At 41.3% G+C, this 25,133-nt stretch overlaps 1 long non-coding RNA gene and 1 pseudogene across 2 annotated transcripts in view; both read left to right on the plus strand.

The window, feature by feature from the left end:
• Positions 1–25,133, plus strand: part of LOC140846745 (uncharacterized) — a 34,937-nt gene that overhangs the window by 4,092 nt on the left and 5,712 nt on the right. Inside the window, exons 2-3 of one of the 2 annotated variants that reach the window (XR_012126119.1) lie at positions 9,297–9,416; positions 24,868–24,991. This is a non-coding gene — a long non-coding RNA (uncharacterized lncRNA). Of the gene's footprint in view, positions 1–9,296; positions 9,417–22,019; positions 23,666–24,867; positions 24,992–25,133 lie in introns of those variants that run through there. The other variant, XR_012126120.1, reaches the window with a different exon arrangement.
• Positions 817–2,368, plus strand: LOC118971617 (short coiled-coil protein pseudogene; annotated as a pseudogene).

The following is a 25,133-nucleotide window of genomic DNA, read 5'->3' on the forward strand; positions in this document are numbered from 1 at the left end:
AAAATATGAATTAGAGATTGAATATAGCAAGAAAACTAAGAAAATAAATTGAAAAACTCTTAAAACAATGAAAACTCTTAAAAGTTCTCAAAAATGTATATTTTTACAAAAGTAATAAGGACACACACACACACGGAACATCTATTGCTTCCTAAAATGAAATAAGAGGGACTGAATTTATCTTCCTAACTGATGAAATGTATGAAACAACAATTTTTGAAACAATGAACATCAGGCAGTGAAAGACAAGGATTCCTGGAAGACAGAAATCAAGTAGTATAAATCCTACGATTGCTCCAGCTTTCTGCTTTGAGAGAGTTTCCAGGCTGTAGTAGAGAGTGGGGGATCCAGGCAGAGCTCAGCTGAATGCCTGGGTTGAGGAGACTATTTTTGGAAAGAGATAATTCAGGGAATAGGAGAAATCTATGATTAAAACCTTCAAAAAGTCAAGAGAAGTTACTGCATCGAGACCAACATCCTAGTGAAGGAGCAGTAAAGACAAGAAGGAATTCTTAGGGACTTAAAATAGAAGAAAAGGAAAATGAAGTTGGGAAGATACAGTTGGAGAAATCTTGGATATAGAACAGAGAGACAAAAAAAAAAAAAAAAAACACCTGAAAAGTAGAGAGAAATAATGGCACCTCCCATCCCATTGGGAAGAAATCAATGGAATTTCCATGGGATACAATTCATTTGCATTTCAATGGCAAGAAATATAGAAGATCAATTTATTAGATATAAGAATTCCAAGTCCGGGTGACCGGTCCTAGGCGTTCTCCCATTCCCTCCCACTCCCGGCCTCAGGGACTGCATAACATTCATCAAGGATTTTGTATCCAAGGCCCAAAAGTTTGTTACCTAAGATGATGAATGCTGACATGGATGCAGTTGATGCTGAAAATCAGGTGGAACTGGAGGAAAAAACACGACTTATTAACCAAGTGTTGGAACTCCAACACACACTTGAAGATCTCTCTGCAAGAGTAGATGCAGTTAAGGAAGAAAATCTAAAGCTAAAATCAGAAAACCAAGTTCTTGGACAGTATATAGAAAACCTCATGTCAGCTTCTAGTGTTTTTCAAACAACTGACGCAAAAAGCAAAAGAAAGTAAGGGATTGATAACCCTTGTTTAATGGAATTACTGCTGCTTTTTTCTTTAAAATTTGGATAGGTTCCAAAAGTTAGAGTACTTTTGTTTGTGGCTTCATTGAGTGTTTATGAAGATTATGTCAGATTAGACAAAATTAGAGCATAACAGAAAACTTCCATGAGTTTGTGTATTATGTTAGTCCATGAAAATGTGCAAATGTATTGTAGAGTCTTTATAATTAGAAATGCATATATTTATGAAACTTGAAAATGAATGTTTTACTGAATTTCCTTTGAATTATAAGTTTAACACTGTCATTTATTATAGGCATACTAAGAGATACAAGAAAATAATCACCATGTTGTGAAAAAGTGACCAAAATCATGTACTGAATGCACAGCTTTATGTACCCTGTCCACCATTTTGTGCCTCTTCTCCGTTTGTTTCTTCCTTCCCATTTCCCTTCTCCTAAGGAAAATAATTGTTTCACATTATAAAAGTAATTTCAGTAGTTAATCATCTATGAGAGTCAACTGAACCGTAGTTGTTGAAACTTAACTGAAATACTTTCTCAGTTAGGGCTTATTTGTATTTAGTTGTAAGATAGGATTGTTAGTTTCTCTTCAATCAACTGAAAACAGAGGATATAAAAATTAATTTTTTTTCTTTGAAACTGAATTATGAAATTGAGAAGATTTGTTAAAAACCTTTTTGCACAAAATAAGCCATTTGGTATCTGAAAAGCTCTGGTTGTGTGTGTGTGTGAAACAGAAAATTTTAAGGAAAAATAGAAATAGGATGGAAAAAGTACTTCATATACAGCAATGACCAATTCCAAATGTTTTTACTCCAGATCCGTGTTATTTTTAGCACAAATTAGATCTTTTGAAGAATATGTGTGAAAGTGGGTGAAGTTTGGTTAACTTTATATAAACCATATCTAGATTACAGAGTTTGGTCTCAAGACATATTTGTAATACCCAGCAGATCAACTTTTGCAAAATCCCTTGAGTGTATTAGTATTGAATCCTGAATAAAATAGGAGAGTTTTACATGTAGTCTAATTGATACTTCCTCAGTATTTTATCTTGCTACTTCTCTCAGAATTTTCTGTAAATCCACCTACTTTGCAGAGTTTTAATCATTCTTTAACAATTTAAAAAATTTTAGTTTGTAGGTTCCATTTGGTAAGAAACTTAGTATCAGAAGTAATGCCAAAAAGATCCACTAATGTAGATTTAGGCTACTTTTAATCATGGACTAATCATGTTTTATTGGTGTAAGATTCAATGAATGACTTTAGCTATATGAATATATAATAATAATACTGCAAAATATTGTGTCCCTTTTGTGACCTAACTCATAAACATTTAAGATTGTATTGCAAGTTTGCTTTGCTGTTTAATAAAATACTGTTTCAGAAAAAAAAAAAAAAAAGAATTTCAGAAATAGAAACCAGAAAAACTGAGAGGAGGGAGATTAAAATAATACAGGTAAACATCTTACAGTAGAACAATTTGAGTTTTCTGATAAAATCTACTATGGACCCAGTAGATAAAAGAAAAAAGACTAATACCAATGTGTTTCATCATGAAATATCCATAATCTGGGAGTAAAGAGAAAAATCCAAAAAGTTTCCAGGAGGAAAATGAAATCATTCCCAGAGGAAGGAGACAAGAAAGAGTATTTGTCTTTTCAGGATGAAAAAGGGAAGCAAACAAGACAATGAGGAAGCATATTCACAATTCAAAGGAAATTGTTATTATGTGTGTGGAGGGGGAGTTGAGTTCTATACCCAGCCAAACTATTAAAACAGGGCTAAGAGTACAATAACGATGTATTTCAAGACTGGCAATGTCTTAAAAAATTTATTCCTTGTGAATTGTTTCTCAAATGATACTGTAGGATGTGCAACTCAGAAACAAGTGACTGAACAAAGAAAAAGAAAAACATAGGATTAGAACTATTGAGCTGGAAGAGAAAGTCCCAGGACTACAGTGGAGCGAATAATTCTCAGCAGAAGAGGAGGAAGGATGGCCCAAGTGAAATTTCTTTAGGAAAAAATTGAATTGGTAGATTTTCTGAGGGAAATGACCACTTATAAATAGAGTTCAGTGGGGTTTGCAATTCTTTAGGAGGGCTTGGTAGGAATTATCATCAGTATATTTATCTACTCCTATGTATTAGAAAAGTCTTGCTCTAAATTCTTTTTTCTTTTTAAGTCAGATTAGTTATCCATTCTTATTATACTTTTCCAATGTTGAAGGAATATTTTCCAAATGGTAAAATTATGACTCTGATACAAATATAAAGTGAACACATATGAAAGTTTTTATTTTAGCCATCAGTTAATGAAACCAGTAAAATGTTACAACAGATTGAAAGGAGAATCTATAGAACAGACAGGTAAATAGGCAATAAGTGACACTGCAGTGAATTTCCTAACAAATGCAAAACTGGCACCTCCTATTAGGAGAAATCAATGGAATTTCCATGGGTTGTAATTCATTTACATTTCAATGGCAAAATTCATTTGCATTACTATCAGATTTCTATAATTTTTACAGTTGTAAAGTGGCTCAAAGACAATTAAAGGCACAGATCCTATAGAATCAGATAACGCTGAAAGCTCCACTAGGTAGTGTGTAATATTCCACTGAAAAAACATCCAGTAATTTCTTTTGTCCATTTCAGAGTTTTCTACATTTTTTCCTAACACACCAGTTAAATTTAAAACTGTTTTTATTTAAAAGAACAACAGAGGAAAATATGTGTGTTAGTAACCTTATTAAAATGATTTAAAAAATTGGGCATTTGACCAGATTTGAGCTAGTGAATCTTATAGCAGTGTATTCAAAGTTCAGGAAGAGTTCTAAGAGGGACAAATTTTTGAGATATATTCCTAAGCCTTTATGACAAGAAGCCTTCTGTAATGAATCCTTATTGCATATTCTAAATGTATATGCTAGTACCTGAAGATCATGTATTTCAGTTTATATTGACACCCATCTTTTCCAGAGCAGCCAAATGGTAATAAAAGGAGGGAGAAGATGTTTGCCAAAAAGCTCTGGGAGCAGAGACTAGTTCTTATGCACAGATAACTGTCTGTGAGACACAAAACCCAAGTACAGTGCTTAATACATTTAAGATGGGTATGTAGCCACACATTTGACTTTCATCATGGAATCTGCTTCTTCCATCACTCTTTGCCTTTCATCTGGACTTCAGGATCTGTCCTTGGAGACAAATAAGAATACAGAGTTGATGTATGGGGAGAATGCCTCTTAAAAAGCATCACTCTTTTTGAGTAATGATGATCAAGAATGAGGAAAATTGCTGTGAGACTTGGAGGAGGAGTTATTGTCACTCACATCCCAGTAATAATCAAAGCTGATGGCAATTTGAGACTAAATAGGCTCTTGGGGGTCAGCTACACAAAACTAAATTTAACAATATTCTTATTTGCAGAATGCTAATTTCAACAATAGAGAATGCCCTTCATTCCAGAAAATAGAAAATGCCTGTTTCCTGAATTACTCCCATGAGTGGTTTCTCCTCAAGGAACCAACCTAAAAGATGTTCTACCTTTATACATTCAGAGTCCTTTTACATTTCCACTAGTCCCCTCTACTAAAGACAGTTTAGATTTATGAATCAAGTTAAACAAGGACATATGGTGAAGTCCTTTCTTTATCTAGCTTATTGGGGAGGGGTGTGTATGTGTATAAGGATCTGGAGGTCAAGGGAAGGGACTGAACTTGTGTGAAGATCTTAAAAATGAGGACACCAAGGCAGCTATTCATCTGATTCAAGGTTCTGACTGCAAGCTCGCTCTTTTTGCTATGCCAAACTGCCTTGCTAGGTGTGTGGTGGTTGGACTTGCGCAAGTCTGGTTCCCAGCTATGAATCCTTTGGGAACTCTTCTCCTTGTTCCAAGTTTTGTTTTCTGTGTTGTACATCCTAATCCTCTAGCTGATCACCTTCTGAATCCCTCCTTGTTCCCACTCCCACCCTCCCCTTTTATATCATTCTGTTTGCAATATTCGACTCAGGCCCTGCTCTTGGTATAGCTTTGAACCTCCTCAAACGTCTTCTCTGTCCTCTGACTTGTGGCTCTTAGCATTGACTCTACCTTTCATTTGGCATTTGCATCATGCTTTCTATTACTTGTTACCTCTCCTACAGTTCAGGTCTTAGTTGGATCCTGAACTAGACTGTAGGACCCTAAGGGCATGGATGTTGTCTTAAGCCTCTACTAAGGCCTCTACTTCAAGTATAGGACTTTGCAGAGAGTAGGAGCAAAATAAACACTTGCTGTTACAGTCATGAATGAAACTGCAATCATATCCTTATCTCATTCTCTCCACTGTTAATATGGAAATAACTATTTGTTTCATCAGAATTCCTACAAAAGGGCTAACTTCTGGTAAATAAAAGTTTTCCAAGACATGAATGAGTAATGGAGGTTTAATTTATTCCAATATTCCCAAGAACAACTTCTTTGCTTTTCCACAGGGGGCTGCCTTTTTACTGTTAGGGAAGTATGTAGGGATTTCCGGGCAGGCTACATGGGAAGGTGTTTTATTCAGAGGTGTGTGTACTCCCCTTGTGGAGGAGGCAGCAAGGACCATCTTGCTCAGTCCTGTCACAACTGATGCCACCACCCTTTCTATGCCTCTCTGGCCCTTCCCCTCAGTTTCTTGGTCCCACTTGGTTCTTCCTACCTGCAGTGCTTGCTTCTCTCTGTCCATGCAACGTGAAGCCACGTGGGGCTGGCGTGGTCCCTGCACCCTTGCTACCCCTTTCCAGAGTATTCCAAGAAGAGGAGACTCACAGTTAATCTTGACTTTTCCTCTACATGCCTCCAATAATGACTGGCTTGGCTCAGTCACTTCCTGGGTATTTTCCCACAACAGATACCTTTTGGGTAACTGTAAAACCCAGGTCAGCCTTTGTTAACCAAGACGATCCACTTCATTAACTTTCATTATGTTCCCATTATTTCCAATAAATTTCTTTCCAAAATACGACTTACAAGAGACATAACCACCATCAATTAACTTTTTTTTTCATCTATTTAGTTCCAGGAATTGGATTTCCTCATAGGAGTCATTGCCCAACTTCAGGTCTAAACAATTTAAGGCAAAGCTTTTCAATCTGACATGGGTTTTAAGAGAATAGGTCCCAGTTTTCTCTGCAAATAATCTGAGATACGTGCTCCACACAGCTTTTTTCGCTCCTACAGAAAGGGAAAATTAGTGATTGAACCTCAGGGCCCTTTTCTCTGGGCTCCACTCCCATACCCCCACCCCCTCAATAGCAGCTTTTTAAATTAGGCAGTCATTTGCATTTTACAGTCTCAAACCATTCATAGAAATATCCCATTTTGCCTTCTAAAAGTCAAGTAATAATGTAAGAATACTTTGGTAGTGAAATGATATTCAGAGCTCTGATTTAAATAAGGGGGAGGGAAAGCTGTTAGTTTCAGATCCATCCTTGGGGAGAGGGGTGGGGAGTGCATCTTTAGGAAATTATGGAAGAGAATTGTCTCATTTAGAAATCATTCAAATTTCTTTCTGACATGTCAAGCTTAATATCAATGGTCCATTTTCCTTTTTCTTTGTGCCGCCCTCAGAATTCTTCCTAAGAAGCTAACTTTAATCTGTTTTGTTTCAAGGCTGTATTAGATTAACCTCTTTTTCTTTCCTTTAGGAATGACTGATGAGCAAGCAGAAATTAAATTTGAAATATATTCTTCTCTGTACAGTGGATTTTCTCAGGCCCACTAGAACTTCCTGGCAATATGAATGGGATCTCCTGTAAAGCCTTTATTTTGTGCTGTGTTGTGGTGGCCAGGAAGACAAAATTGTTTTGGGCCACATTTTCAATAAAAATACCGGGTGTTATAAATTTGCTCTTCTGTCCCTGCAGGGTGAGATTTCAATGTTCTTGAAGTCTAGAGTCTTGGAAAGAAGACAAAAAACATTCAAAGTCCTGAGGACAAAGGAATTTGATGGGAAACACTTCTGATACTTGTAGAATTCAGAACTAGAAGGGTCCAACTGTTAGGTAGACATGAACAGCCAGGGAAGGGGGAGACAAGGTTCAAGGAAAAAACTGCCCAAACTCTGCCCAGGTATGGGGTTGCATATAAGACAATAAAGACTTTGCAGGGAGATAACTTCTTTGGCGATTGGAACCAGGCTAAACTGGTCCCAACCTGATCCCAACGTGGTTCCATTGAACAAGACTAAGAACCGCTCAAAACACACTTCATCATAATCTCATTAAAATAAAATTGCAGTTTTGCTCCCTGCCATGGGCTTTTCCATGTGTATTTTTGGGAAAAACAATTCCCAAGAGGAATGGGTGTATAACTAGAGCTGTCAATCAAATGATTCACCCTGTCAATCAAAGATGTGCCTCCTGGCTAGGTCACAAAAAGTAGACTCTTCCTTAAAAGTTTGGGGCCTTTGTCTACCTTGACTCTGGCCCTCTCTTCCCTTGGAGTGCGTTCAAATAAAACTTTTGCTCTGCTTCGCTATCGTGTCTCTATCTTTCAATTATTTGTTGCCGTGGAGACAGGAACCCTGGAGAACAAACTCAACCTGTAGCACAGGTGTATAATTTAAGTCATTCATGCTAAAGATCAGAAAAATGAGATGTGAAACTAGTTAGTGGTGAAGCCCGGCAGTATATTCAGGTCTGGTGACGTTTCACTGTGCACACTTTCTCTAACGCACCCTCCTCTGAGTGCAGGCACTAGAACCTATGATTCAGTTTCCTTCAGCCTGTTCAAAACTTTAATCAATTATTCCCCTCTACATGATGTTCCCTCAAGGGTCCCCCAATACCATAGTACATTGTTTTCTGACCTCCATTTTTAAAAAATTTTCTTTCGCTTTGGTTGCTTTAACTTACTAAAAGCACTGATATATTATTCAGGCAAAGGTCTGAATAAAGAGCAAGGTAGTAGATTTCAAGGTCATGATAAAGATGATGCTGTTGATAATGGTAGCACATGCATCCCCATTGTTCTTTCCTGCATGCGAAGCTCTTCTGATTTCATTTTCTCAGCCTATCATCACAACCCTGGGAGGTAAGTTGGGTTGATACTATTTTTCCCACCTTACATGGAACCAAGTCTTGGATAAGGTAACTGAGGTGCCTGAGGACCCCACTCCAAGGAAGGAGAGGAAACAAGGGCTCACAGATGCATTTTAGGACTCTGGGCTCAGGACTGTACTGCTTCTCTGGAATGCAGCCTGATCAGAGGGCGAGTCAAAAGGTACCTCCCTGCCTGGTAGGACAGGGTGATTAAACTATCAGACAGGTTCTGGATAAACCTAAGGGAAAAACAAATAGTAACAGGTCAGTAAAACTTGGGAAGAGTTCTGTGAAGGAGATTATGTAATCTCTCTCTTAATAGAGGGTTTACCTGAAGCAGCAGGTTCCTAGTTATTCCCTGAAGCCTTTCAAAGTGTGTTTCCACAAGACAATTTGGCAATATGAATCAAAAACATTAAAGACATGACTAATAGTAATCCTGGGCAATTTACTCAGTGTCTTCAACATCAGTTTCTTCATCTGTAAATAATAGGGTTTGAGGGAGAATTAAATGAATAATGTAAGAACCCCAGCACAGAGAGTACATTCAGTAAATATGGCCAGTGTTTAATGAAGTAAAATTTCTATGTGTACAAGGAAATAAGCACAAAGATTTAGCAGTAAAGATGTTCTTAGCTGTGTTTTTATATAAATAATAATGAAAAGTTGAGAACAACCTAATGTCTAGCAATAGGGGATTGGTAGAACAGGGCCTCCTGTTACATCTAGGTGCTTGACTATTAGACAATCATTTAAAAGGTTATAAAATATGTCATTACATGATAAGATGTTTGTGATTCATTGTATTTTAAAGAGCAAGTTAAAATATTGAGGACAGTGTGTTTCTTTTAAAGTGTGTATATATATATATATATATATAATACATATATATATATGAGGTAAAATAGATAAAAATATGCATGGGTTTACAGTACTATGTTAACAATGATTGGGGAGAGATTTTTCTTATTTTTTTATCTGTTTTAAATTTTTAAACCTTTTTTTTCCCAACAATGAACATGACACTCATGTGAAAAAAATATATATATATATATTTTTTAAATTCCAGGTTTTCTTGTCTCCCCTTCTCTTCCTCAGTTTATCCGATCTGTGGTGCAGGGCACTAAGAAGAGATGGCATTCACTAAACCCACAGGAAATAAGTGCTTTCCGAGTACTCACTCCAGGCCAGGTGCTGTCCCGGGCACTGGACTTAGAGGTAAATAGGACGGACAAAGCTGCCCTCAAAGAGCTTCTCTTTGAGAGGAAGACCCCCAAATAAACACATAAGAAACGGGAGTAGAAGGTCATCTAGGCGGGGTGTTCCTGGGGGAGGGACCCCTCCCGGGAGGGACCCCTCCCCCCTCCCAGCCACAAGGGTTCCTGCTCCTCCAAACACGTTGCAGTCTGACATATCACGTTCTTTATTTGGATAAAGGCTGTTTATCTGTTATTAAAGTGCATGATCTCCTTTGCTATCACATGCTGTGTCAATATTGATAACTTAAACCTGAGTATGAGTCATTTCCTGAGAACAGATCATCGGGCCTTGAAGGGTAAAGGGGAGGAAGGGAAAGTACACGGAGGAAAGTACACAACGGGGTGAAGGCGTCTGATTTCAGAACCTGGCCACCTTCGCAAAAGTAGGGACGTGAGGCGGGGGTGGGGCAGGCTGTGGCCTGGCAGGAGACCCCGCAGTGGAGACACTGCAGTGGAGAACGGACATGTGAGTGGGTCAAACTTCCTGCACTTATTTTAAGTTTCCACTGGCTTATCTTGGCCCCAGCAGCTTTTCCATAGATCCGAAGAAAGATGTCACCTTTCCTTCTCCCACTGCTTCCCTTCTGTTGTTCAGAAGTGAGGTCCTCTTTTAAGTGTCGTTTAAATGTTATCTATGCCATTAAGGCTGGATTCTCAGGATTCCCTGACACCACTTTATTAGATGACATTTCTTGGATTAATTTTTACATCGTGTTGTAGTTATAAACGTAGGCACTTCTCTAATAAAAATAGGTGATCACAAAGGACAGGGTTTATGTTTATGGATCTTATATGCTTCAACAACAAATTTAAGCAGATACATAAACAGTTACTGTTCATGCTGGTACAGTTTGGGGTTCCTATCAGGTGCTTGATAAGCATTTATTGAATGAGCAAATAAGTGTAAAAGTTGCTACATATGGTGCCACTCAGCCATCCACCCTGGGATTTCACTCAAGAGCAAGTTACCAAGGCAACAGCCAGACTGGCTCCCCTCCCGTTGCTGTGCTCCATCCTCACCCTCACCTCTGGGCCACAACACTGGGCAAGAGGGGAAGCCTGGGTCCAAAAGTCTTTGAGCTAAGGGGCTGGTGGTTAACTAAGTGGTGGGAAAGACCATCCAGCTACTAATCTCACGGGCTCCAAGGGGCCAATGCCGCCTAACTGTGTGATGATTTTGTACAGATCAAAGGGATCTTTGATTTCTTTAAGGGAAGGGGAGAGTCAGGAGAAAATGGATTATGCTTGTATGGCAAGAAATTTCAAATACCAGTGAGGCGTTTAACAAATGAGCTGAATTTCATACGTTTCAGTTGCATGCCTGTGAGGAGTGTTTTTCTCCCCTACCCAGACACAGTTGTCTTTAAAAGCTCTTGAACTCCAGCAAGCAGAGAGGCTTGAGCTTCTGGTGTGTATATTTATAGACCATTAGAGACCTGAGTGCGATCACAATAATTCCTGGAGCGTATATCCTCACCTCCCATAACCTAAATAAACTTCGCCCAGCAGCGTGGGTTTCCTAATTCCTTCCGCGCCCTGGCCATATCCGCAGCCCTTCATTGCTTCCCTAGCAACTTGACAGCAGGGGGAGTGGGATGGGGAGGCTATAAAAGAAACCACACTAAGGGAAGTGAACTACAGCAAAGCTATGTGGCTGGCAGGATTGGCATAGCGAGAGGATGGAGGGGCTTGGTCTCACATGGACTATTTTTGTATTTCTCATTGTAATGCCTATGTTAGTTCTCATAACGGCACTAGAGGGACAGAGTTGAGCATGGGTAACTTCCAGCTTTTCGAAAGATAGTTCAAAGAAGAACAAAGAGCGAAGAGTGACTTTTTCCTAAATCATGAGCTTTGACCAAACTTCTTTTTAGATACTTTGCATTTTTATTGTTATTTTTTATTTCCAGTAGTCCAGTGGTATGGGCACCAGGCAACATTCGCAGAGGAAGTGCAGTTTATTATGTTGTAAAAGGTCCAGTGATAATATATGGTATTGTGGAGGCTTCCAGTCCTACTCACTGCAATTTCCTTCTACTTGAAGCCGTATTTTATTTCTTCGTTAAGGTCCTTTGTTGTTGTCTTTTAGTTGCCCATCAAGAGTGAATAAATTATAGAACACACACGTATGGAGGATCATGCAACATTTTTCAACAGTTATGCAAAAATAATTTCCTTTAATCATTCAACACAGATTGCGCATGAACTGTGTTCCAGGCACTGATCTAAGTCTTTGGAATACTGAACAAACAGATGAAAACCTTTGCTTACATTCTAGTTGGGGTAGAAACGATGCTAAACACTGTAAATTAAGAAAACTACACTATGTTAGAGGGTGACAACTGCTGTAAGCAAAATAAAGTAGAGGTAAGGGGAGGGAAAATGGGACATAGGATTTTAATTTTAAAACAAGGTTTGGATTTTAATTTTAAAATAGGGTTTTCAGGGTGAACCGCACTGAGAAGATGACATCGGACCAAAGGGAAATGAGGGACAGAGTCATTTTGAAACCCATGCAAAGGCATTCAGACAGAGGAGGCCGACTCTTGCTAAGGCCCTTGGCTGGGGCAGTGCGGCTGATGTGTCTGCAGAGCTTGAGCAGCTGTCTGAGACTCTGGCTGCAGCTCAGAATGCACTAGGAAAGGAGTAGGGGGCGGTGGGGGGCTCCAATGAGACGCTGGTGCAGGGCTGTGGGGAAGGGGAAAGGCTTTGACTTCTAGGCAAATGGGAATGTTTAGAGGACTCAGGTGGAGAAGGGACATATGTCTTTTGTTTTAGAAAAATACTAAAGAGGATGGGAAGGCCGTCTAGGAGTGTACCAGAGTAATCCAGGCCAGCGCTGCTGCTGCTCAGACCCGGGTGGTGACCGTGGGAGGGGTGAGCAGTCAATTCTTGATGTATTATGGAAGTGTTGCTGATAGGCTCCTGGTGGGTTGGATGTGGAATTAAAAATAAAATCTCAATATGATATGCATATGCAGGTTTGCTTGGTTATACTGAAGTATGGTGGATAGAAAACATACTAAACTGTTAATAATAGTTACTTGGAGGGCAGGGAAAGATGGGAGAGGAGGAGAGTTTTGGCTTTATAGGTGTAAGTTTCAACGTTTGGCTTTTGCAAATTGCACTGCTGCTGTTTGCCGTTCAAAAGCAAAAATCAATAGCTTACTGGTACAGAGGTTGTCCCGGATGTTCCTGCATCTTGCCCTCACCTGGATTTAAATATCGGCACAGCTCACTGAGCGACTATCTCTGGCTGTTCCCCAATCCCAAAAGCAAGGCTCTGGGAGTCCAGGACGGTTTCCCCATTTGCCAGACTGCTTGGCACTGCAGGGAATGATGTGTACCCTTTGGCCCCACATATATTAAATACAAGTAAAGAGAAAATATAGCTTCTTTTTCCACATTTTTGCTGCCTCTGGTGGCACTGGGTGGCTCTACAGGAATGCCTCTAGCTTTACGCCTGTGGCTACACAGTTGTTCGATAATGGTGTTATTAGCACAGAAAGAAGAGTGAACCCTGATGCACCCCAGCCTTGAAGCCAACCTTTCCTTCCCTTGAAATATCTTTCTTACTTTTTCTTTTCTCTCTCTTCTTAGCTCTTGCAGGGTCTGAAGCAGAGAGGACAGTCAGGGGAGACAGTGTGGCTTAGTCCTGTGGCTGCCCTCCACAAGCATTCCCGCCTGGCTCACAGAATTACTATCATGGTGAGAGGAAGGCATGGCTGCTAAGGGGCCAGGAGTTATGTAGCCTCTGTTCATCCCATTCCTGAGGGCGAGTGTGGGAAGTCATGGAGGGCCAGGGTGCTATCCACATTCTGCATAAAAATATGTCCAGTGTGCTTCAAAATATCTGTCACTCACACAGAGATGCCTGCGTAGCCTCACCAAGGAGCCTTGGAAGGAACTCTGAAGTATCTGCTGAGAAGGGCTTCCTCTCTCCTGTCTCTCCTAGTGGCAATTCTAGAGAGTAAAGGTCTTTGTCTTCTAGGCCAAGATCTTGGCTTTCTACATTTTTGCATCAAATTTTGCTCTGTGTTCGGCTTATTTTGCTAAATGCAAACTTGAATGAGGCACTCAATCTCACCTCCCATGAGTGCACGATCCTTCAGGGCACAGGGTGCACATCACACCTGGGGGATAGTTCTGGCTTCCATTGTCATCAGGTGTTGACTGGCCTCCATCAGACTTCCGAAACCTTCCAGGTCCCGCCTGATCAATGTCAATTGTCTCATCTTTCAGCGGAGGATTCCCCAGTGAGGTCCCCTTTGACACGCTTGACCCTTTTCCCAAGTAGTCGGAGCTCAGTCTGTGATGAGTTAAAACACTTCCTATTACGATTGTAAATTACTTCTATTTATTTTTGTGTGCCTTTTCAAAAGATGTTCAGTTACTGAGTCTGAAGCAAACTCTTTGAAGTTCTCAAGAGCTGTGTCTTCAGACTTCAGTTTGCAGAGCACACTGGCGTGGCTCGCCTGCAATGCTTTGTTTTCTACACACTAGTTTTTCTACACACTAGTTTTCTTTTCTCTTTTTGTCCTTTTAGTTGTTGCCAAATCCCTAAAAGCAATGTTCCCCCAGCTTCTCCTATGTTTGACAAGCTCCTAATTTCTTCCCTCAGCTCTCTTTTGATGTTACTTCTGTTTTTATTTTTTTCCTTAATTGTAAACATTAGGAGAAACATTCGAAGTGATTCCTTTCCCCATCCATCCTAACTGAGGGCATATTTCCCCTGTACAAAAATAAAGTTAACCTCTATCCTGAAGAGTATGTTCCCTGATTTGAAAGCTCAGGGACCCTCCCACACTGCTTTGGTTTATCCACTGAAGGGCTTTGAACCATGCCCTGGGGCATAATTGATTTTGACTTTGATGTTTTCTCATTAAATAGTCCATTTGTTTATTGACCCAACTCTTCCACTACACATCCCTCTGATTGTTCCAACTTACTGCCTTGGATCTTAGCTCTATAGTTAATCCTTTAGTACTCCAGTTAGTAAAATGGGAATTGTCCCTTATTCAGTGGGAATGTAGAAGATAGGTGCGAATTGGAATGTGTGTTATGATCCTCAGAACAAAGGGCCTGGTAGAGTAGGAGTATCACTATGGTTATTGTAATAAATAATTACAGAAATTTATATCACCAACATGAATAAACATAGCCTCTCTCCTGCTGGCCTTTCGCCTTGTACTTGGAACATTTTGTTGCAGTTTTTTGAGCATCAAATAAATGCACCCTGGAGGATCTAACTTGAATTCTGGCCTTGCCATTAACAAGTGTGAAGTCAGCCAAATCAATCCATCTTATTTACAACCTGGAAGATCCACAGTTCAGAACCCAAAATAATGGAGTTATTAGTGATCTGGTTAAACAGAGCTGAGAGACACAGAGAGAGGGAGAAAGGGAGAAAATTGTACCTGTAGAGAAATACCACCTTTTGAGAGATTTGGGGGCAAATTATACATATATGTTCTATAATATTAGGTAATTGTCAACTCATTACTTCGTTTTTTACAGTGTTGATAAGAACAGCAAGTACAACTGACCCTTGAACAGCAAGGGTTTAGGGGCTCTGACCAGGGTGCAGTCAAAAATCCACATATAACTTTTGACTCCCTGACAACTTAACTAGTAAATAAAGCCTACTATTGATTTTATGGTAGTAAATGATAAAATAGACTAGTAACTACATATATTTTATGCATTCATGACAACTTCTCTTTAATTTTTTCACTGTTTCCAGGCTACATGGCTCATCTGTGAGTTTTTTCAAATTGTCACAAATCTCAAAAAAATTTTCCAATATAGCGATTGAAAAAATCTGCATGTTAGGGATTGGTGCCATTCAAATTCAAGGATCATCTCTAATGGTAAATTTATTTATAATTGTTTCTGAAAATCCATGCAAAGTAATTGTATTGCCAGTGGGTTTCAGCCCTGGGCAAGTTTGCTATGGATTCAATGTGACCAAAGAAAATGACAGCAAAATGTTCTCGGAGTGAAAGGGTTACACCCAACTTTATTCCAGGTGGCAGGTCAGTCACTAAAATCCCCGTTTACTCAGAGCAAGTCTGCAGGCAGCAAGCTGGTCTCTGCCTCTGGGCCCCTCTGTCTGCACAGTTGTCCTGCACAGCCGTCCTCTGGGCCTCTGTCCTCGGCGCTGCCACCACTCCAGCCTCTGCTTTGCTCTCCTGCAGCCTTGCAGCCCTGCCACCATGTGGTGCCCAGAGTGCTGGGCGGAACTCTATATAGAGTCAGCAACCATGTATTGCCCACAGGTGTGCAGTGAGCAGGTCAACCAGGGCCAGGTGAGAATCCTGGCCACAGGAACTCTCATTTTATTCACAGTAATAAATGGAAGAAGATTATTTCTCCAATGTTAGGGACCATGAGGAGTCTAAAATGAAATTTTGAAAAAGCCTATCTTACCTGACACTTTCATAAATTTCTAGCAAATAAAAGTCCTAAGTATAGTGATTAAGAGCATGTGCTCTAAAACCAGAGTGTGTGGGTTCCAAGCCTGGCTACTGCTGCTGCCTGGGTGAGCTTGGTCAAGTTGCTTAATGTCTGTTTCCTCATCTGTAAAATGAGTATGATAATAATAAGTAATTCACAAGGTAGTTGTGAGGTTTTAATAACAACCATCCTTTCTTGAGCATGTCCTTGTTTAACACTTTCTGTTTCTAAGTCCTCAATTTCCATACCACCACCAAGAAGACTGTCCATGTAAGTAAACTAAGCCATGCATATAAAGCCCTCTTGAGACTGTGTCTGGCCATACTAAGACTCAGTCAAGTCTACCTAGTATTTTGTGTCCCCAGAAAGGGTGCAAAGTGAAATCAGCACGCCTTTGCAGCAAAATAAATAATTTAACAGGAGGAAGAATATTTCAGTAGGAGGCAATCTCCATGAATCTTACTTGTTAAGTGAGTTCATTTGAATTTGTCAACAAGCTCCTGCTAAATGAAATCAGCTGGAGAACTATAACTTCAAGCTATAATTAAAGGGCAAATTAAAAACAGTGCCAGCAGGTTAGGTGGTACAGAGAAGCCTCAAAGAGTGCCCTCTACCCTGGCTTTTGCTTCCTGCCTTCCTTAGTGTGACCTCAGAGTGCAGAGGATTAAAATGGTGGAAAAGCAGTGATCCAGGGTTCTGTGGCCAGTGTGTGAAGCAGGTTGGATTGAAAAACAAAATGAAGAAGGGAGATTAAAAACACTGGAGAAGTGATTTTCAAACTTTTATGTGTCAGGGCCCCTATAGTCTTGAAAAATTATGGAGTACCTCAAAGAGCTTTTCTTTATATGGGTTAGATTTAATATGATAGAAATCATATTAACTTTATTGGATATTAAACTGAGAACATTTAAAATATTAATCACTTCAAAGTAATAAAAACCTATTTCTTGATAGCATAAATAATCCCTTTTTTCCCCCTAAAAAATAGCTTTATTTTCTAAAACAAAAGCAGGGAGAATAATGTTACTGTTTTACATTTTTGCAAATCTCTTTAATGTTTGGCCTTTTAGTAAATAGCTAGATTCTTATATCTGCCTCTTCATTTTATCATTTTGGTTAAAAATCTAGCTTCTCACAGATGTATTCAGCTGGAAAAGAGAGACATATTTTAATAGCCTTTCAAGAAATTGTGGATGTTCTTTAAAATACACCAAAATTTGACAGGTGTTTGATTCTTAAGTTCTAGCTGCAATGTGAAATTTCAGACTATGTCAATGAACTTTTTATCTTCTGTACACATGTGAGAAAATGAGGGAGAAAAGGAAAAATCATGTCTTTCCCCTTCCTCTCCCCCCACACCTTCTCCTAATAGTTTTGACCTAAGTAAGACCTGGGAAAGGGGTTCCTAGAACACGCTTTGAGAACCATTGTCCTAGGTAAATAATCTTCCCCCCTTGTCTCTTCCTTTTGGCTCTTGTAAAGACTTGTTTAGGTCATCTCAGAAAAGGCAACCTACAAATGGCCTGGACTTGACTTGTGCAGTTCTGTCCGGCTCCCTTCCATGGACTTGTGTACCTTCTTTCCCATGACACCTGACCATCTCCATTCTGTTATTTCCTTTCTCTCACACTTCCTGCTCTCTCAGCTTCAAACTCGCGGCTGCCTTCTCTAACTTCCCTCTCAATACCAAGACATTTCTGTTCAAGCTCATTGCTTAGCTGTACATTCTCTTCACATTTCTAGCTGAAATTTTTAGGGGAAGAACTCCAACTCATCACATATTTGTGCCAGTCACGGCATATTCACTGGCAACACTGTGGATCGCCGACCCCAGGGCCAGGTGCCACCTCTGAGCCACTGGCCATGGGTGGTTGGATGGGGGTCCCCTGGTACAAAGCTTATTTCTTCTGTGTTCTTTCTAAGGTGGCTGAAAATGTACCCTATTATGATTAGACTTGTGCTACTTTTGACACTTTCATGTATCCCAGTATTCTTCAGGGGATTCCCTCTAAGACTCCAACGGACTATGAAGTGTAAGATAGCCCCTGAAACACAGGGGCCCCTGAAACACAGGGGCTACGGAGGCACTTGACTGGATTTGAACCGTCTGGGTCACCTGCTACCTGGGTGATGTTGGCTAAGTTCTTTAACTGCTTAGTGCTAAAATGGAAAGTAAAGATGGTAATGGGACCAACCCTTAGGGTCACTGTAAGGCTAAGTGAGGGGACTGATGTAAAGCACGCGGCATATAATAACCATAAAAGCCTATGCCATCATTAACTTTTCCTCCATTGGAGAAGTGGGGGCAGCTCTGCCGGAGACCAGCCCCTGGGCCAGCTCACTAACAGGCCGCTTTTTCTCTTGCTTGTAGCCTTGACTGATTCAGGCCACCTTTTTTCACAATCACCAGGTTTGGTTATTTGGAAATATGCCACCCTCATCACCCAAACTGCTTTTGTTTTCTTGTCTTTTCTCTCACACATCCTCCCTGATCTTTTCTATTCTCCCACTTCCTTCTCCCTTTCCAGCGTTACCCCTCTTCTCCCTTTGCTTTTTCTTTGCTGGGGTATGTGATAAGCTGCTATAACAAAAAGACCCCAAAATGTTGTGGCTCATGAAAGGGAGAAGAGTGAGTTCGTTTCACATTATTGAACTAGTCCAGAAGCAGCGGCACTGGGAGTCGGCTCCCGGCTGGGCCATCTGAAGACCGTCGCTTTCGTTGGAGTTCTTCCATCGCCTAGGATACAGGGTTCATCTGCGTGCTTGAAACTGTCTCAACTCCATAACCACAGATTCCAGTCCACAGGAAGCAGGGGGAGAGGAGGTGGAGCCAATTCCTTTTCTCAAAATGTATCCTGGAAGTTGGCACTTAGTCATAAATTGACCAAAACTTAGTCATAAATCTGTGCTCAGTTTTAAGGGAATCTGGGCAGGGGAGCTATGCACTCAGCTAGAACCCAGAGGAGATCAGAGTCCTGTTCCTAAAAGGAAGAAGGGGAGAATGGGAGACGATTCTTAGTTTCTGCCACATTAGGTCTGTGAGTGGAACTCACCAGGACACAGAATTTGAGCGTTTAGAGGCACACTCCCACAAATCATGGTAATGGGATGCACCCTCTGTTCCCTCTGACTGACATGCTCCTAACACTCACCTCGTCCTCGTCTGGCCAATTCCTTCTCCTCCTTCAGAGCTCAATCTAGAGATGTCACTTAACTCTGGAGACAGCTCTGCTGCCTCCCAGGGCGTCCCATAGCTCTCAGGACTGTACGCCCAACATCCCTCTTACTGTGCTGTAGCACTCTCCCTGGTCTGTCTACCTCACTTCCCAGGCTGTGGATTGCTTCAGACCTAGAACTTAGTCTTATTCACCATTGTACTCCTGGCACCTGGGATGGCGGGATGGAGAGTGATCGTATAGAGACCGTCACATGTAAAGATCAACAAAGACTAAGCTGAGGCCTGCTGGGTTGCCCAAGTTAGAACTGATAGCAGATGTTCAGGTACTAAATGGCCAGTCCTGTACTAAACACTGTATGTTATGAATCAGTTAATTCTCACAGCAAACATATGAGGAGGGCTCTGCTTTTATTCCCCTTTTATAAATAAGACTAAAGAACAGAGAGGTGAAGAAAAATTCTCCAGGTCATAGGGCATCTTTGACTCCGGCCGTGTGGGACCAGAGTCCATGTTCCCCTCACTGTGTTACTGGCTCCTTGGATAACAGCCCATAATAAGCCACCAATTTTGTACACCCTCGGGACCCCATAAGAAGGGGTTAAATTCAATATCTTGTGCTTTGACAGACATTAAGAACAGATCTTTTAAAAATTTTTCCATAATAGTTGGGACTTCAGGGGGAGCTAAGAGGAGGGATTTGGTGCCTTGAATGAACCCCTGTAATCCTGCTGTCTAACTGTGTGTCTGAGGCCGAGTCACTAGTTCATCCCTGTTTGCAGGGGGTTTCCCCACGTCCAGTACTGAAAGTCCTATGTGCCACACAGTATCTCAGTCCCTGGCAAACTGGGATGGTTGCTGCCCATAGAGTGGGGTTCCTGTGCATGAATCTCAAGTATTGCTGCCACGTGCAGGCCAGGTGGACCCAAGGAGGGAGGCAAAGAGTCAGTGACCTGCCATGGGTTCCCCACCCAGCCCTATACCCTCTTTCTGTGCCTGTTTCCAACTTTCTCACTAATTTTTTCAGGACAAGTGGCCCCTTCCCATAAATTTCCCAGCCCAGGGAGGCCACAGCAAGGCTGGAGTAGACATCGGTCAGTAAGAGAAATCTTGTGATTGCCCCAAAACCCTTTCGTTTTCTGTTCCTTCTATGGAGACTAGAGGAGATAAGGGGTGGGTAAGGCTGGAGATTATTTCACGGAGGAGCAATGATTACCCTTCGGGAATCCACAGCTGAGAGGAAACTCAATTTAATTCATTAAAAAAAATTATTAGGTGAATATCAACATATTCACAAAGTTTTCCTCTGCTCCCTTTATAACTGTGCTAAAACATGCCACCCAGTTACTCCAATTCCTTAGCTTATGCTCAATGGGAAACATCAATGGGAAATTGTACGTTAAATGGTCTCTTTTTGTGACTCTATTTAGTCAAGCCCCAGAGTGATTCATGTGCCTTTGCAACCATAAAACGTCCAGGAATGCCACTTAGTGATTGTGATGTCACCGCACTGCTGAGGTTTGAGTCGTGATCTCTTGTAATCCACTTCAGCACTCATTCTATGTGTTCTCAACTCAAGGCCCTTTAGCCTTAACCTTTGATCTAGAGCTGGGAAGTGGCTGTATCATGGGCCCCAATGGGAGCCTCAGGTTGAATACTTTATTCTTTTTATATTCCACTTCAATAACATTTTTTTCTTATAATGAAATACTTATGTAATTCTTTAATCCAATGACAATCATCAAACAGTCATTGTGAAAACAGTTTATCAAAATTTCAAATCCTTATATATAATATACTGGGTTATTTTTTAAGTAAATGAAACATGTATCAACAATATGCTCCTGAAGAAACCAGCTGAGAAGGAGGAAAATGATGATCACCTGCCACACTGATCTTGGTCCCCCTTCCTCCCAATTCAATACGTTTATCAGGCATTTGAGAGAATTCTTAAGTGATTTGATTATTAATTTGAGAACGACACAAAGCTGGGAAAGATGGTTACTGAGAAGTCTGAACCCAGATTCAAAGTGCTTCAATAAGGTAGATTGGTGGGCATCTAAAATCGATGTAATATAATTTATCAGGGGATAAATTTTGGCCTTTAATTAGACACAAACCAAACCAAACAACAGGAACAACTAAACAAGTATAAAAAAGCAATTTAGTGGCAAAAGACAGAAAAAAAGGCTGTACAAGTCATCTGTGATGGCCACATTGCTGCTGAACAATCCAGTGTGGCATTAGGTTGCATTAAGGTGAAAATGTGGCCAGCACAAGGTGGGTGATAGGTCTGTTCATTTTTTTAGATCATGCTGCAATTAGAGACTTAATAAATTCCAGATGCTACATTTTCAGAGGCACATGGACAAACTAAAATGTATTCCGAGGAGAGTGAGGGTAGAGGCTTTGGGAAACAATCACGCATTGGGCGTGATGGTGTTGGGGTGGTTCTGTTTAGAGAGTAGAGGCTTTGAGGAGGCTTGGGATTAGTTGAGAACTCAGGGTTGTCCTCAGGAGATTAGCTCTCCTATAATCTCCCCTACAATTTCCCTTTACTTTAGAGATTATACTAAAAATGGAAGATGGTTATTCTTTTGTTATACGTACGAACATTGAGCAATTTTTAGTGTTTTCTTGTAGTACCTCTTTCCTATTCTTCTAGCTACCTCCTATGACCAATAATAGCTGATTGATCCTTTCTGGATTCAGAATGAAGATCTAAATGCCCTCTAAAATATCTCCATTCCAAAGGAACCCACGAATCTACTCTATTGTCATCCCCCTGCGCTGAACCTTCCTTGACCCTTGACTTGCTAATTCTATCACACACCGTGCCTCAATTATCCAGGCTCAAAAACCTCAGAGTCACCTTGAACTCATCTCCTTCATCCTTTTGATCTTCTAGGGACTGAAGTCCTGAGGTGCAACTGGATTTTGTCCATCACACAGTGACCTGGTCCAACCCAGGGGTTCTGACCGGAAACTAGCAGTTTCTGTAACGTTCGGCGGCAGTGTATGTCATCAAACACTGCAGTTCAGTGCAAAGCAGAGCTTCTGCACGTCAGAGGGAGGCAGGGGAATAATCTGAGGAAGAGCTCCTTTCTTCTGACTCTGCGTCAGAACGTCCAAGGCTGTCATCTGTGGAAGCGTCATCCTGGAAAGGTCCTGAAGATATTTAAGGGCAGTCAAACTCACAAGCAATGAGTGTATCTCATGCTTTGCCTGTAGCTCCTAAGAGGAAAGGGGATGGCCTGGGTGACCCCTAGAGTCCTTCCCAGTCTGAGATGGAACTGTGTGCCTTGTGAATGCCTGGCATAGAGAACAGCAGCAGATTTCATGGGAAATTGTATCTGGTGGGAATTCGGCAGGAGGCAAAATTATCTTTTTTTTTGCTCTCAGTCTCTGGGTCTCCAGGCTCAGGGCCAGAGTGGTGGGGACTGGGAAATGCAGGGAAGTGTCATGACATGTGTCTGCAGCTCCAATTCTTCAGACTGAGGTTTAGATGATCAGTTTCTAACATCTATGTTGTGAAAACTTTTCCTAGACTAATATTGTGAGTTGAGAGAGTAAGCAGAGGTCACCGTTTACTTCTTTTCTCCCTCTAAGGACCAAGAGCATTTAAAAGATCAGAGAGCTGGACGCAGGGACACCTGAAGGTTTCTCCCTCTTTGTTATAGGTGGTCTACATTGAGTGTCCCAGCCAAGAGGTTATCTTTTCATTAGGCCTGATGAACTTGGGACCAGCTTTCACACCCCCTTGAAAGCCTGCAAGGAGTTCTCAGCTACCAGGAAGCCTGGCAGGATACTGTGGGAGCTGGCTACATGTGTGACCCCCTGTTCCCAGCTCATGTGTCCCAGCTTGTGGTTCTAGGACATAGGGTCAAAGTTGTGGAGTCTGGGGAAATCTGGGTGACATTATAAAATGTGAGCTGCAGCACCATCTTCTTCATCCTGCCCCAGATGATCTGCTCCTGATAGCCACGTGGGGGAACTTCTCCCCACCTGATGTGGGGCATCTTTGGGGCCCCCATTCACTCAGTCTTAACTCCATCGCTAATAGTGTGCTTCTTCTGCCAGGAGGGGCAGATGAACTCTCTGGACCCCTTAGCTCTGGGGAGTCTGGAGAAGCCAGCCAGTCACGTCTGAAGGTTTTGACCATCCATTGTGGAAAGGTCACTCGGTCACAGTTTCTTCTTGGAGGTCCTTCTGATGCCGGGGTTCTTGTTTGCGTAGTCGAAGAATGAATCTCGCAAACAGGGTAGGAGAGTCAGGGCAGAGGCTTTTATTGAGAGACACAGTGGGAGGACAGACAGAGCTCCTGGCGTGAGCCAGGAGGGGACGAGAGAGCCCGTAGTGGTGCATTGTCTAGTGGTTTTATACGCAGTTGAGGATTTTTGGGAACAGTATAAAAGGCTTAGGGGTGTGGACTTGTTAAGTGATCCCTGAATATTAAAAATTAACTTAACACAAGATATTTACTGCTCTGATTTCTCCCTGGGATACCGGCGTCTTGGGCTAGGAGCCGCCTAGACCAGCCCCCAAGGTGGGCTGAGGTATTGTCTGTTTGCTAAAGGGTAAGTTAAGAATTTTACTTCTTAAACTTCCTGGGTGTTAAAATGCAATCTTATCTTTAAGGTGGAATCTTTCCTGCCTTTTATTATGTTGTTTACAGCCAGCTGGGTCTGCATGCTAAATTAGTTGCCCACTTTGCAAAGTCACTTTATCAGATCTGAAGGAGGAAAGACAGCACACAGGCCTGTGCCTTTAGCATGTTAAAGTGAATCTTACACATGATTACAAATGATTAGCATAATAAAAACATGTGCTACTCTTCTTTATCTGGGGGATATTAACTGATCTCACTGAAGAATGACTCTAGAGCTTAATGTTTAACACAGAGTTTTTGGTAGGGAGTTTCCCTGCATGTAGTTACATTGCTCTGACTGCAAACAGCCTTTTTCTCGAGGCCTTCATCGTATTTTGTCTAAGCTCATGGTCCCTGTCTCACTTCCTACAGCTTGCTCTCACGGGACTGGCTGTTCATTGGTGGGAAGTTCCTGGTGGGACTAGAAGTAAAGGGTTGTCTCTGGGATGCTGCTGAGGTTTTCTATCCAGGATTATGGGCTCTGGTTTTTGTGTTTTTGTTTTGTTTTTTTGCCATTTCTACTGCTCAAACCAGCAATTCCTTTAAGACTTTATTTATTATTAGCACTGTTTAGTTCCTAATGGAGAAAAATGCTATTGGTGCCCCATCTGTGATTCCACGCATCCCCACCCAACTTTTTTAAGAAATGGCTTTATTGAGATGTAATAAAAAAATACTGCACCTATTCAATGTATACAATTTGACGGATTTGAACATATGCATATACTTGTGAATCTGTCACCACAACCAAGATAATAACACTTCCATCACCTCCAGAAATTTCCTCCTATAGGGGCTCTAGCTTAGGAGGAGGGCTCCTATGCCAATAGTAACAACAACAATAAGGACAGTAATAGTAATATTTGTTGTGCGCTTGCCTGGGAGGGACAAGGGTGCTAAGTGCTCATCAGGTTACCCCATGTAGTCCTTCGCAAAGACACTGTAATATACTATTATTAGCCTTGATGTCCTGATATAAAAGCTGAGGCTTAGGTAGGGTAAGACACCTTCCTAGAGTCACACAGCTACAATATAACAAAGGGAGGAGGGCCTGAATCCAGGTTATTTTCCCTGTAATAACTATTCTACATTAAAGTGCCCTGTTCTTCTGACCTTGCCTTTGATACTCAGCTATGAACACACCAGCTGTGATGAATCCTCCTACATAAGTGCTTGAAATTTTAAGAGAGAAGAGAGTATAATTTCTCTGAGACATTAAAAAAAATCCATCACCTTAAAATTCAGAGAAGAAAAGGTAGGAAATTCAGCAAAAAGAGAGGAGGGAGGGGAGAGGGTGGGAGGGAGGGGGAAGGAGGAAGGAGGGGGGAGGGAGGGAGGAAGGAGGAAGGAGGGGGGAGGGAGGGAGGGGGAAGGGGAGGGAGGGAAGTTAGGAAAGA

The sequence above is a fragment of the Manis javanica genome, chromosome 16, assembly GCF_040802235.1.
Source record: "Manis javanica isolate MJ-LG chromosome 16, MJ_LKY, whole genome shotgun sequence".
Taxonomy (NCBI): Eukaryota; Metazoa; Chordata; class Mammalia; order Pholidota; family Manidae; genus Manis; species Manis javanica.